The sequence below is a fragment of the Buteo buteo genome, chromosome 4 (genome assembly GCF_964188355.1).
Source record: "Buteo buteo chromosome 4, bButBut1.hap1.1, whole genome shotgun sequence".
Lineage (NCBI taxonomy): Eukaryota > Metazoa > Chordata > Aves > Accipitriformes > Accipitridae > Buteo > Buteo buteo.
The window spans coordinates 50,067,625-50,082,779 of NC_134174.1; positions in this window are offsets into that span (position 1 = coordinate 50,067,625).

Genomic DNA, 15,155 nt, shown 5'->3' on the forward strand with positions numbered 1-15,155 from the left:
GAGGAGAGGTCAGGGAGGCACCCGAGTGGTATCTAGAGGCTCACAATGGAAACATGTTTTCTCACGCAAAAATAAGTAAGGGAGAAATGTTTCCATTGCAGAAGAGGAACAAAGGCTGGGATCGCAGCAGAAACTAACCAGGGCACAGCAGGCTGCCCAGCCAAGGCAATTAACAGCATTTAATGACAGGCACACACTGTACATAATGTGTCTATTCTAGTGACACCCTCTTTGGCTTTGGCACATTTAAGTTTGGTTGCTTTAAATAGTCAGCAGCTGAAATGCAAAATACAGATGCAGTTATATCTGAATCTGAATGAACAACCAAGGAACTATCCGAGGTGCAGGCACACGTCTCCCCTGGGCTGCATCTGAACATAAAATGGCTACTCCCCTTGGATCACAGCTGAGGATTTTACATTTGAAGAGGCAATAGATAAAAAATAAGTTCTCTATACTGATTCTCCATCCCTGCCCTTCTCAGGAGTTGAATGAGCATCCCAGCTGGGAATACTATTCATCCAGAGCTGCCTGAAATCTGTATCTCATCTAATTTCCTCATTTAAAAGTCTGCAGCAAAATGAGAAGGAGATATGTGAATTTTAAGTATATAAACCCCCAGACAATCCCACCAAAAGATCAAACAACCGCCCAAGCCTGAGAGGTCTACAAGATCAGCATAGTCTTACTAACGTACCAAGAGCACCCAAAAGAGCAATGTGACTAGCATCATAGCTGGGTAGTTCTTCTGATTAGGCTCCAGTTTCCAGCTGGGTCAGCAAGGTGCCACACAGTGGTGTAAACCTACGGGACGCTCTGTCACCATGCCCTGAGCTCAGTTGCTGTTTCTTGGCTGTGTATACCTGCACTGCACATCTGACCTTTAGGGCAGAGGGCTTCCCTCCTCCACGTGCATGCAGAACACCACCTGCAGTGGAGGGTCTCAGCCACTTCAATACTTTCCACATATTTCCTACGAGTCCTGTTAGTCTTGCTTCTGCCTTCCCACCCCCAGAAGGCTGTATTTCTGCTTTAGATTAAATAAGCAATTCCCACACAGGCAGTTTGTTAAATGTCCTACAATGACAGACAATACCTTAGAAAGGCACAAAGCGTTGATTTATCTGAGGTTACTAGCTGCAGCACGTGGTTTAAATCAGATCTTGGTCCATGACAGTGATATAAGGAAGAACTCCACTTAATGGTAGTGAAGGGAGCACATCTCCCTTCCTTAATCACACACAGATTTCCAGTTTGGTAGAGGCTGGGTTGCCTATTTGTCCTTCATTATATAAACCATAAACACACACTCGGATATGCAGAGCTCATCCACTCCGATCATCTATCAAGAATTCCAGATTCCTTCTCTGCAATCCAAAGACCTTCTTTACAAACTAACTTCTGTTCTCATCCTATTCTCATCTTTTCCCAACTGAACTGAAAAGATCAGGTTCCCAAGGAAGCTGGTTTTGAGGCTTCATGTAGATGTTCTTATTTGGGTAAGTACAGCAGTATCACTTGCAGAGATTTTAACATTCAGCAGGCTTGATTCTGTGACATCCCCTTTTACTCTACTGCTGAAACAGCACATGAGAATGCTCTTCCTCAACTCCAGTGCAAAGCCAACCAGATTAGTCTATGTGATCTCTGAACAGCAGCTTGGTGTTGCACTGAAAGACACAAAGAGTGCTCATCTAAGTCTGTTTCACAGCTGGATAGTTGTGAGATAATCTCTTCTCATTGAAAGAGGTTCAATGACAAATGGTTGGACAACAGTGTTACCTTAAATTGCCATGCCATTTTAACAGCTATGTCAAAATCTAAATCAGATGGGACATTTCTAAAGGTACAAAGCAGAATTAAGTGCCTGTTTCTCAGTGGCTCTCACGGGGAGTTGGACACCTCATAGATATTTGTGGCTTTGAAGAGAAAATCCAAATACTGGACATTTGGGTCTTGCCTGAAATATCCTTGCAAAGTTTTTTTTGGCAAAGCCAATTCTACCAGAAAGATTCAGAGAAAGCTTTTAAAATTCCATTTACCATCGGATGTAACTCAGACACGACATTTGTAATGTCATCAGAGCAGGACTGCTGACGTGAACAAGAGTGTTGGCAGCGACTTCCATGGGACCAGGATTGGGTCCAGTTTTCACATTTCCAAGGCATTCTTTGCAAAACGTTATTTTACATAAAGAAGCATTTGTTTGGACTCCAGATGTTCAAGTAACCTCCTGTCATATTTTGTCTGCATCCCAGCTCTCCCATCTGTGATCTGAAGTGTTACAAGGAAAAAGTGGAAGGATTTATTTTGATCTCACTTCCATCTGTTTTACACTCCACTGACTCCCTTCTTGATTTGTACCAGTGTTTGAGAACAGGGCCAAAGAGTAGCGGGTGCAATTCTGCACTGCTCATACCAGTGTAAATCCAGAAGACAGGGCATTCGCTCTGAACCGACCTTAGGCAATTATTTGCAGAGTTATTTGGGATAAACAGTTGTGATCCAGGAAATCAGCAAACCCTGTGCGGGCACTTGTTCAGGGAGAACATCTGCTATGAAACACTTCAATTGTTACCAGTGCTTAACAGATGGGCACTGCTGAGGCTAATGATTGTGAAATATGAACTTTACGATGTTTCTGAGCAGCCCATAGCAAAGTTACTACAGCATATCCAGCGCTAACATCTCTTTATTGACTCACAGAGTGCTCTGAAGGCAGCCCTGACCTAGAAGCCCTGGAGCTTTTGCATCAGTGCCAGCCTTGGTTACAGGATAGGAAACTTAAGAACACTTCCCTTAATGACTGTGATTATAACCAAACTTATAAGACAACCTGATCTGGGCCAGAATGGCCCCTGGTCATCGACGACAAATGCTCCTTATGAGTGTCAAAACAGCTGTGTATGCTGGGGGGTGGGGATCTTCCCTCTCCAGTTCCTAAGAAATGCTCCTCTACTCCAGGGATTGCCTGCACCATAATTCTCCATGGCTGATGCAGACAAGGGATGTCTGAGGGCAGAGAACCATTCTCACTAGCTTGAAACCAGCCAAAAATTAGTGTCAGGAAGATCTGTGTGGGCACCATAGATGAATCTAGAGTTTGCACCAGCTTCCATAATTCAGGTATTTGTCTAATGCTGCTGAGTGGGTGAAGATGCTTCTGGAGGCAGTTAAAGACTCCTGGTTCCAGTACTTAATTCTGTACGTACTTTGTGTTGCAGAATCCCCGCTGGAGGCAGTGGGATCACCAGCATAGGAAACCGGGAGACTTGAATTCCAAATGGGTAAAAGGTATCCAAGAACCATACAGAGAAAAGCAAAACAAAACAAAAAAACCCTACTGTCCAGGAAACTCAGAATGACAAAAACCTTCTGCTTCCATCTTCACTCTGGTTCATCAGAAATGGGCAGCAGATCCAAGGCAGTGGGGGGTGGTTTTTTATCCCTTTATGCTGCAAGAAAAAATTCTCAGAGCACTTTGTCAGAAAGAAATCATTAACACAGGAAATAAGAATTAACAGAGACTGCAATAATCCTTCCTACAAATGAGATGGACCCAGTTTGCCTCCCAGCTGCATCATTGGAAATCCACCAAGGGAAGCTTTTTGGACAAAAAGATTCTCCAGGGCCTGGTGCACAAACCATGTCACAAAGATTACAGGAAGTTGTCTGCAATGTAGCGTTAACATTTTTTACAGGAGACCTGAAAATTTCCAAGCCTGGTCCAGAACAGAATCCCCTGATGCTTGGCTATCCTGTTCCTCCCCAGGCCTGGCTGCTGGACCAATCCTAACACAGCCAGAAGCCCAAGGTGATATCACTTGCTAAGTATGAAGTTTGGGATTGAAATGCCTTGTCCTTTCTCATTTTGCTTGCCAGCGCTATCCCTCAGCTCTAGTCAGGGCCTCTTATTTGCCTGAGAACTAAATTTAACCAAAATAGTAATAAAGATACTTCGCATGTTCTTCTGACACTAAGAGAGAAGAATTGGTGGACAGATTATTGGCATGTGGAATGATCTCTTTTCAGACTTTCTGTAATAATGTGGCTATTAAACTAAAAGATCATTAATAATACACCATTTAGCTTGTTTTTGAAGGGTGGAGGAAGGATTGAGAGTATACGGACGAAGAGACTGAGGGGAAGAAGCTGGAACTTTACATGCTCCTGGCAGCAGGCAGGGAGACAAACTACAGCTGTGCATGTAGCACACTTTGATGTATTCGTAAGGCGTTGCGATAGCACAGTCATTTCCAAATGTATTTACTCACGGTGGTAGTCCAGCCAGCTGGTGTGTCTGTGTTCCAGGCTGGGAAAGATCCCTGGTCAGCAAAAGATGATAATACTGGAACTAGAGCTGTGAGGAAGCCTGGCTGTTTGTCTCTGTTATAGCTAGTGTCTCAAGGTGAAAATGTGAGAGTTTGCTTTTGAATTTTGCTTTTATGACAGCAAAACATGGTATGGGTTTGAGGGATGTAATATTCTGCTGCTTTGTTTTCCTTGCACTGAGAAGGGAGTGTAAGAGCTGAGTTGCTTTGGGCTCACTTAAGCACAAAATGCCAATCTTCAGATTTCTTTTTTTCTCTCTTTTTGGGCTCTTTTTTATTATCACCAGAAAGATACTCCCTCACGTCTGAACTGAAACTGCATATCAGAGGGAAGAGGTGTGTAATAATAGCAAACAGGAGACAGAGTTCAAGCTTCCTCCCTCCACCAAGTGAGGAATTAATTCTGGGAAAGCACCTCACAAACCCTTCCAAATCTTCCAAACCCCTCCAAGTCTCAATATTGGAATTAGAAATGCTGTACAAATGAGGGCTGTGCAGAGCCTAGGTTCTCAGCACTGTTAGTGCATCACAATCCATTTAGCTCACACCATTTCTCTGCCACCTGATAGTGCACGTCAGCCGAAGCGGGCCTGCCAGTGACCCCAGCTTTCTCTAGTAAAGAAGGGGGGGCCTTTGGGCTAACTGGAGACCCACGAAGGCACCCATGAAGTTACCACTCCATACAGGTACTTACTTCATGGCATAGCTCTTGATTTCTCTGGCTAACTGGTTGTCTTTGTGGACTCTCTTACACAATGTTTAATGTGCCAAGGCACAGAAGGATCCTGTAAAACCATTTGACATTGTTCAGCCCCGGGACAGGTAAAGGTGCTGGTTCTCACCTGACACATGCAACAATCTCTACTACATTCACACTTTCCACATCTTCCCTCACATTCTGTCCGAACTGTCCTGATGCAACTGAAAGCTATGTATGTATTCAAGGGAGTAGCTCTTATTTACGTAGGTCATTCAAGAAGGAAAGTGCTGGCTACACCTCTTTACAGCATTGAGAAGACTGTACTTGGTCAGGATCAGCCAGGTCACAACCCCCAGGGTGCTCAGCAGCAGCCTGTTTCATTGTGCCCATAACACGGTGGCCACTCCGGATTCACTCAGCAAACTCATACCCAGCTGACAGAGAGCATCAAAGGGATTTGGTAATTATCTGCTAAAGCCTCAAGCTCTCAGCAGGTGCCACCTGCTATGGCAAGCCCTGCCATGTTTAAAAAGGGCCACTTTGCTCCCCATCAGTTTTGAAGCTCTTTTTGTACTCCAGTGCTCTTCTCAGATATGGCAGTGTCACCGCAGGTGGGAGGGGGAGAGCCCTGCAGTGGGAATGGATGCTGCTTTCTTTACAAATCCGTTCTATGAAAGACTCCCCTGGAAAGGAAGCTTTGCCTTTGGCTCAAGATGCCCTGTGCCTGGGCAAGTCATCTCAGCAGACAGAGTGTCCTGAAATAGAAATAATGGAAACAGTGACAGCGCCTTCACCTAGCAGGCAGGACTGACGCTGCCGGAGCAGCGGACTCTTCCCCTGCAGCATGAGAACACGGCGCGTCTCATGGGAAACTGCAGACCTGTAACCCTGACGTGCGAGTGCCCGGCCTCACGAATGGGTTGTGACGGGCTGACACAGCTTCACAGCTTCTCTCCTGACTGATGCCCTTTCATACCTCATTATTCATGTTTATTCTGAAGTATATGTTTTGGCTGGGTGGGAGAATACAGTGTTTTTCTTTACAGTTTTTTTCTTTCTGATTTTTTTCTGTCTAGTAATCAGCAATCAGAGTTCTTATTCCTCTTGTAGGTCAAATTCAAAGACTGATGTACAAGACAGTGTAAGATGGTCTTCTTATGCTTTTCTTATCACCTACCTACAGCCCCAGGCAGATATGCAAAACACTCTAAGTATATACCTAGGGCAAAACCAAGCATCATTTCAATTAGAAAACTTGTCTCTGACTGGCATCTTTTTGCATGCTTCTCTTATTTTTTTCTTTCTAGTCTTTACTTCTCTGAGCCAAGCAGGTGATGAATTACACCAAGCTATGAATGATACCACTCTTACCCTTAACTTCACAGATAATTCAGGTCAAATTCAGAGGTGATACAAAGGAGTCAAAGTGGAAGTAGTAATGGAAGAGTCCAGAGCAACCCTCTCCCACATCATGCACTGTCAGGAGCTTGGAGGAAGACGTGACACATACAGACCTGAACTCCCTCTATGACCTTCCTTTACTAATGTAGCTTTGTAAAAATTATCAATAGACAAAGCAAGACAGTGCTTTCTCATACAAAGGCTTTGCAGTAGTTGTACTCCTGCCATAAACTATTGATGAAATTATTCAGAATGGAATAATCATTTGATTTCCTGCCTTCAGTCACATAAAGACAAAACATCCTGACAATAAGGCATCATCATACAGGAAAAAGCAGTAAGACAGCCCTCTCCTCGTGACAAATAGCATGGCTGTAGCATTGCTGATTTTGCACTGTTTGCATTTCATTCACCCTAGAGACTTCCAGAATGGACCTGGATACTACTACGCTAAGGTCTGCACACCCACACACAGAGGAGGCAGTTCCTAACCCTATAGGACTTTCAGGATTAAGTCAGTTTTAATTTCTGTAGCTCCTTCTCATGCCACCCAGAAGAATCCCTGCTGCTGAAGGTCAGTCAGATATTGTCTTTTTTTTTTAATGGGTTGCATAGATTTGTGAGCAGTAATACTGTTTATAGCTGTGCAGGTAAGACAGGGTTAAACAAGTTTTATGTTCAGAGCACCTAAAAGGGTCAAGGGGTCATTTCCTTCATGTGTAACCATTTGACCAGGTGCAACTGTGGAATTTTCCCTTCCTCAAAAGCCTCAAGGTATAGATTATTTCCCAGAGGTGCATAATTAGATTTAATGGCCCAATATTCTTTGGATATGGCAAAACTTAAAAATATTGAGCACACAATGGCTGGAGAGAGTGCAGAGATTTGTTTGACAAATACCATCATCAGCCCTAGCCTCACTTTTACATGAATCATCATTTAGAATTAGAGAGAAAACAGAAAGGGAAAAGTCTCTGTCTCAATCCCACCAAAGTGTGTGAGTTCAGCACTGATTTGCATGACTTATTTCTGTGTTACCTTTTTAAAGTAGCTGCTCTTTGCCTTGGCACTTCAGTGATCCAGTGCCCAAGAGTATATGATAAAAGTGCACCAGCTTTCAGTGTCCTGGAACCCAACTCTTCTATCAGAAGCAAGTAACATCTTTAAAGAATGCTAGTGAATCCCTTTGCTTAGGAATAACCTGAGAAAAAAAACCCATATGACATATATTCTTTTTTTGGTTCTTTATTACGGATACAGTAGACCTGAAAGGTCTTCTGACTTAAAAAGTTATTTCCCCATTTTGTTTCTATGTAGGGAATGACATACACACCTTACTGGAGCCAAAGGGAAAACTCCTCTTTTCTTCAAGAGGACCAGGATTGTACACCAGAAATACAAATTCTGGGTAAGAATTTCAAGACCATGCAAGCAGACAGCACCAGCCCAGATGTCGAAAGACTCCACTAGACACTGTAGGGCCTAATGCACATTTCTGCAAGTGCTGCAGTCCTAGATCCTGAGTGGTACTGAGGTAATGTGGGGTGTCAACAATTCCTAAACTCTCCTGAAAATATACAGAGTCAAAGCTCCAATGTAAGTTAACTGTTGGTGAATGAAACACCTACACCCCACTTAGCCTGAGATTCAACCAGTCAAAATTTAGATGTCTAAAAATGAGGCATCCAGTAGAAGCATGTTTTCCTAAGTTGCCTGTATCTGCATGGTGGCAGCTGATGAAGGCTGGCACTGCTCTAGAAAGTGATTTATTTCACTTGACTTAGGTTGCCTCTTGGCCCTATCAGTCTCCCTCTACATCAACTGAGGATTAAGACAACCAGATTGAGTAGGAGCTTGACTGTTACCTGCTTGGTTAGATAAATGGTATCCCTGTTCTACTACCTTTGAAAATGTTGCCCCTTTTCCATCTTAGAACGTCATGGATATTTCAGAACTGGTGGCATTATATCAGAAGATATTGACCTTAGACTCATGCTGAAATTAGGGTGGACTTAGGTTTTGGCACATTTGTATTTTCTGTTTGGTTTTGTTTGCTTTTTATTAGTAATGGTTTAACTCAACACCTGAGAAACCCTGCATGAAAAGAAGGTCTTCATTAAAATTTCAACACCATGGCTGCTTCAGTTTAGAGTCAGGAGAGCTCCCACTATGCATGTAATTGTTTTTCCATAGTAAAACACTCTTTGCTGAAGGATAATTGATATGAGGCTTAAAATTCTACCACCGAAATACAAATAAAGTTAATAACTTCTCTAAGTATTCATACAGGCCCTCGATTCCATCCTCTGGAGTCCCATCATGTTCTTCAGGGGTGGGCTAGTAAATTGTCTTCTTGGCTGCCGCATTGGCCAAGTTCACCCACACATATGTCATGTTCCAAGGAGTCTGATCCCATAGGTCTGTGTAACGTAACCAGCTTCTCCCCTGCAAATATGCAATAACATGATACCATTTTCTTTCTGATGTTAGATCACAGGCACAGGCAATTGACTGGCCTCTGAACTGATGAAGAAGGGTCATCAGGCACGCAGTCTGCATAGGCAGAGATGATTAATCAATATGTAAATGTGTGTCCATATACACAGACCAGACTGTGACTGTATCAGTTAAAAGCTGAGAAAATGCAAAGGCATAAAATGACTGCTTACCAGCATCACCAGATGAAACTGTCCATGAATGCAGGATTTTGCTTGCTATTAGCAATTTCTCTCCTGATTAGTCCATTCCTCAAAACCACCAAAACCATGAGAGCCCTTCTATCCACCAGTTCACCAAGCAATGTCTCTATTCTGCTCACAAACTGGGAAGTCGAGCTGGGCTGAGGGAACCCTGGGAACCCCTCAGCCTTCATTCTACTGATCCCCTGCCCTTGCTTGCTGAGGGAAAAGCTGGTGCAGTGCATACAACATGCTCAAATTCTTACAACTTCCCTCATCCTACGCCATATGGGCAGCATTACAGTCTGCTCAGCTAGTCACAAGAATACAGACACTTTCTAGCCCAGAAAGCCCTACCAGTCACACAGCTCTATTATGTTCTTGCTTATACAACCAGGCTAAGTCCCCAAATTCCTTGTTCCTGCAGCAGAGACCTCCCAGATGAGCTTGGTGATGTTATGAATGAGTGCTAGGCACTGGTAATTCCTTATAAGTCCTTGACCCACCCTATCTTTACAATGTTTATGGCCTTTTCTTCTAAGCAAAAGAGGTAAGGAGAGTTCAGTGGAATAAAGTACCAAACCTGCTATTGGGGGAGAGGGCAGACTGTGTTAAATAATACCAGTTTTAGCCAGATTACAGCATAATGGGTTTTATACTGATATTTTCCAGCATCTGCCCAATCTAGGAGTAACTCTGAGTGAGAACTTTCTTCCTGTGCTAACTTTTACACCCTATAGAGGATCACGGAACTATGACTGGGCCAGCAAAACTCCCAGTGGTGGGAGCATTCCCAGGACACCTGCTGCCTCCCAGGATCTGCTGTGGAGGGTTTCAGGCTGGGGATGACTGGTATATTCTGGTGTGCAAATTCTGTCTACAACACTGAGGAGTTTCTGAGCTACATGTTAGTTCAGAAGACATGTTCAACCAGGCTGCCTTAACTTTGGCCTCGGCTGCAGCACGGTTCTCTCCAACTCCTGGAGTAGGCTGAGGCTGAGAAAGCACAGAAGTAGTTTAAAGACACTGTCCTGCAACCCTTCCCAGGGATGGGATTCGTGTGCTATATCATCTGGAGGCACACCACGTAACCTCACCCTGTCAGCCCAGATCTAAACACGGGTCCCTAAAGGCATAGTTGTCTCTTTGCATGCAGTCTGTTCAAAGCTGTGGGAGCAGGGGACGATGTATGGCCACAAACAGCTCAGGACACCTGACCAATGTTTTCCTCTGAAGGATGGACCTGGACTTCAATAAAAGCAATCAAGAAGTGGAGGAAGCAGTCTATGTTGACTAGTAAAGCCACTCATCTTGTAATCCTTTAGGGCTGGCTTTGGTGGATCTGCAACATTGATGTATAGTAGTATTCTGTTGGGTTGGAGCTGCTCAGCTTGACAAAGTGATCTAGGGAAGGTGTGGAGTCACTGCAGTTATTTACAGATATTGAAAGCCTGTGTGCAAGCACCATGGAGGACAGACAAATTCACTGGGGTGCCAGAAGGACACATAAGAAGGTATAGAGAAAGGAAATTAACAAAACAGCATGGCTGTCAGGAGGAACTTGCTGATATTACTCAGAGGAATAATCTCCTTCCTGCTTCAAACACATAAAACTAGACTGGAAAAAATACTAAAAAAATATACAGTAGAAAAAGAAAACTGGGCTCAGCTTCCAAGGGTGGAGTGAGAGAGACCCCAGGAAGACTTTGCTGTCTATCATCTCCAGGTTTCTCTGAAATTCAGGCTCTCCTGGGAGTGCTCATTCAAATTTATGCAAAGTTGAATTAAATAACATTTGTCTACTACTGTGTATTTCACCATAAATTCCACTCAGAATAAAATGAAAAGATGTTTCTGGAGATGTGTAAGATCTTGTTAAGTGAACAAAACCAAGTGGGACTTCCTGCCTGGATGTCTTTGTCTTGAGATTATCCAAAAGCTCGCTCTTGATAGGGATTCCCCAGATTATTATTATTATCATTGTTGTTTCCTGTAATAAAAAAAATTCCTCAAAAGTTAGTTTGAATGAATGCTGAATCTGTGCTTCTCCAGCCAGGGAGCACTTCCCCAAGATCACTGGAGGCTGTTTACCACTGTTTTATGTCAGCCTGTCACTGATAGATTGACTGAATGCCCAACTGTGTCCGCCTGCCAAAGATCAATGGCTTCCTCCAGAAAGAAGGAGCCTGGGGGGGGAAAAGAAATGCCTGGACCAGTTTCCTGGTCTCCCATGCAGTTTATGGGTCTGATACTCTTCTTGCTTATCTCAGGGCAACAGCAGGGTTCATCCCCATCCAGATGCAGTAGAGATATGCAAGATAGTGATGCTATCAGTGCAGAGGTCATTGGTAGCTTAAAAATCACACAGATCTATCTTTTTTAGGTTTCCTCAACATTTTATTATCAGAAGAACTTAAGGTAAAGTAAGACAAGGAAGACAACAGTCTGGCAGACTTCCTTATGCAGCAAGTGATAGGTGAACTTTACAAAATTTAGATATCACTTGGTCTGGATCAATAGCTGAAATACACTGAAGTTCACTCTTGTGCCACCGTATGTAAGAGAGATACTGACAACTGTACAGAGTCCCAAGAAATGCTGCTAAGACAGTCAAGAGTCTAGAGAACATTAAATATGAGAGGCTGAAAGAACTGGGTTTTTCTAACCTGGGGAAGAGGTTAGAGAGGGGAGAAACTATTGCATCTTCTGCTTCCTGAAGGGTCTTGTAGTGAAGATGGAACCAGACTCTTTTCAGAGGTACACAGTGAAAGGACAAGACACAATGGAAACAGGTTGCAACAAGGATAATTCCAACTGGATGTATGGAAAACATCCATCACTGGGACAGCAGTTAAGTATTGGAACAAGCTCACAAGAGATGACATGGAATATCCATTCCTGGAAATTTTCAGAACTTCCTTGGATGACATCCTGAGCAACCTGATCTAATGTTGAAGTTGGGCCTTCTTTGAGCAGACAGACTAGGTGAGCCCCAGAGGAGCTTTCTGATCTAAATTTATTTGTGATTCTACAATTGCATTTATACTACTTGAGCCTACTGACTCAGGCTGAAAATGCCATTGAAAGCCATTGTATTTTGCTAGCACATCTTCTGGCTCTCTAACTGGAAGAACAAAGTTTGATTTGGATTCTAGAAACTGGACAGATTTATGTATGTATTGATTTTCCCATAGCTGTGTTCAATATGTGATAGGAGGTCAGGTACATTTGCTGTAGCATTTTATTCTTCACTGAGTTCAGAACACCTGAAGCAGCAGCACAGTATGATCCAAGCTCTCTGGCAAAAACCCTGCAGGGCCTCAGAAAACTTTCAAATCCACTTCAGATTTTAGATTAGGTTCAGACTGAATCTTGTTTCTTGTTAGGAATTAATTTAAAACCAGAGTAGTGGCCTTTTCTTTGGCCTCTCCTCACATACTGGCTTTAACCCAGTGCTCTTCCATTGAATCCAATGAATTTGTTACTGACAAACATGAGGATAAGTGGGCGGAGCATTTACAGACCTCTGTAAGAACAACAAAGAGAGTTCTGGCTGCTGCTTTGTGCTGCTCCACCTTACTAATTCATCCCTGAGCTAACAGCCTTATCACTCCCACTGTGGACAGCTGTATTACTCTTTTTTGCCTCCAGAAAGAGAGGGCAGGAGATGCAAAGGAAGAAACAGTGGGAGAGTCATTCACTTACTTTGGGACCCATTCCTAGCTCAAAGCCTGCCCTATATATCCATCTGTGGTTAATTATGAAGTCACAGAAACTAGAAGAAAGAAAAAAAAGTTTAAGTCTTCTATGACAATAAGGTAGATTGTTCCTATCACTCTTCCCCCCCACCCCCTTCTCTTATGCCCACTGACTTCTCCACTCCTTTTTTCAGGGAAATCCTGTATACTCTCACTGGGGAGTCTAATATATGCAGCAGGAAGGGAAACTAACTCAGATATAAAACTAAATACACTCCAGGAAAGAAAGGAGCAATTGCCTTGAACACAGCAGTAAACTGGATCCATTGCTTTTAACTAAAACTGAGCCCCTAATCCTATTTCTGTAAATCGGTTGCCAGTTTCAATTTCTTAGAGATACCAGTGTGGAAAACTGCTGATTTGCCTCCATGAACTGCCCTGTTTCAGCTGGAGATATGATCTTTCTTCCTCTTCTCAATTGTGCCAGGCACCAGGAAAAGGTTAGAGTGACCTGCCTGAGGGATGGCTGCCCCTTCCTATCACCTAAGTGATTCCTGCTCTGCACAGAGCACTGCTCTTGGGCGGCTGGAGCCTTCAAGGTGAAAAAGGAGATCACCAAAAAGCAGGAAGGCATATAATTTGCTGGGTAAAACTGCTGGAATGAGTTTGGGCCGTTATCTCTAAATACCATGTTTGGACACGACCTCTGCAGAGCTGTATCTTTGAATGGCAGTGCCAGACGAGGAGCCAGGCGTTTAGGCAGCACAGCTCGGAACCACTTGGACTGACTTCAATGGAGCAATGCTGGGTGACACCAGATGAGAATGTGGCCTCACAATATTTGACATCTGCCCCTCTACGAAGGAAAAGGATTTCTTGGCAGCTATCCTACCTTCAATATTTAAAAAAATGAAAATAGCCTTTATTGCTTTTTAATTGGGATGAAGGAGGGAGTATGTTTTCTTTGGATCTTACTTCAAAGCAGATGATCATTGTTGCTGAAAATAAAGAGTCTTGTTTAGGCCTCTTCTGATCTTACCCGCTAAGCAAAATAAACTCAGATGGAAGCATCCCTCTCCACTTGTGCTCTCAATGCAGGTCACTTCCCTTGCAGGTTTATTTGAAAAACAAGAAATGCCAGGCTTCAGTTGCCCATTCTCAGGAGATATTAGCACCCCTCTCCAGCCAATGCTTTTGTCCTTACACACTCAAAACAGAAAGAGAATAGTCAAGAGCCCTTGTCTTTGAGCTGTTTCTTTCTGCACCTTCATGTGTTACAAGAAACCACCTTGAAAGGCCACTAGCTCCATACAGGACATCATATGAGAGCTGTCATATGAATCCTACCCCTCCTTTAACTCAGTGTTTCTCCTGTCTAAAGGAGAAAAGAAATTAATTGATGAGGAGCTAAGATTATTTCCTTTCCCTGGCCTTCATATGTGCATCACCTTTATTTAAGGCAAGTACATTGAAGATTGGAAATAATATTGTAACACTGACAGGGAGCTTTCAAATTCGTTCTTCCTTAGTTGTCTTCTTTAACTAGAAATACAGCATTCAAGCTGAGAGGACCATTTCCTGCCCTTTTTCCTTCCCCTGAACATGGAAAACTGGATCCTCCATGATAATGTTGTGCCTCCTCCAAATTAAACTCAGGACTAAGTGACTGACAGTGTCCCAAAGGTACTACACAATCTAAACACTAAACAACAGGAGCACATCTGATGACCAGAATGTTTGCTGTACTTCTGAAGAGCCATTTAACTGCTTGCTAGGCAGAATTGGTTCCCTATAGCATATACTTTCTTCTTTTCGATGGCAGGGCAACATGCTTTGAGAGTCACCTGGATTCATCAAATAAGGATGTGGGGGAACTTAAGGATAAATTTCAACCTGATAGTCTACCACAAGATCAGAATACTGAGCCCCAGATACAGCCAGAAATGACCAGAAAGTGTATGCACATTAGCAGTTTAATAGCAAGGAAAAAGTTGAACACACCTCTGTCACCTCCTGTTGCAATACAGCTGAGGTCTCAGTATAGGTTTCTTTGTTGATACGTACTTCACTTTACCAGACACCAAGTAACAAGTATATTACAGAGTGCTAATTAATTTCTCAGTCTAGTACAGGGCATGTTGTTATTTAACATGTACACACAGGGTCTGGGAGTGCGTTACAGCATTTTAGAAAACCTGAAAATTTCAAAACCTGAAAATATTTGGCTGGAAACCATAACAGCTCTGTCATGGAGGCCCTGTGGGACCTTCTGGGAGCTATATTTCATGTGTTTCACACTCCCATTGTCCCCCAGGCACGATCCTAGGTTGGGCTAGATCTCCTGTGA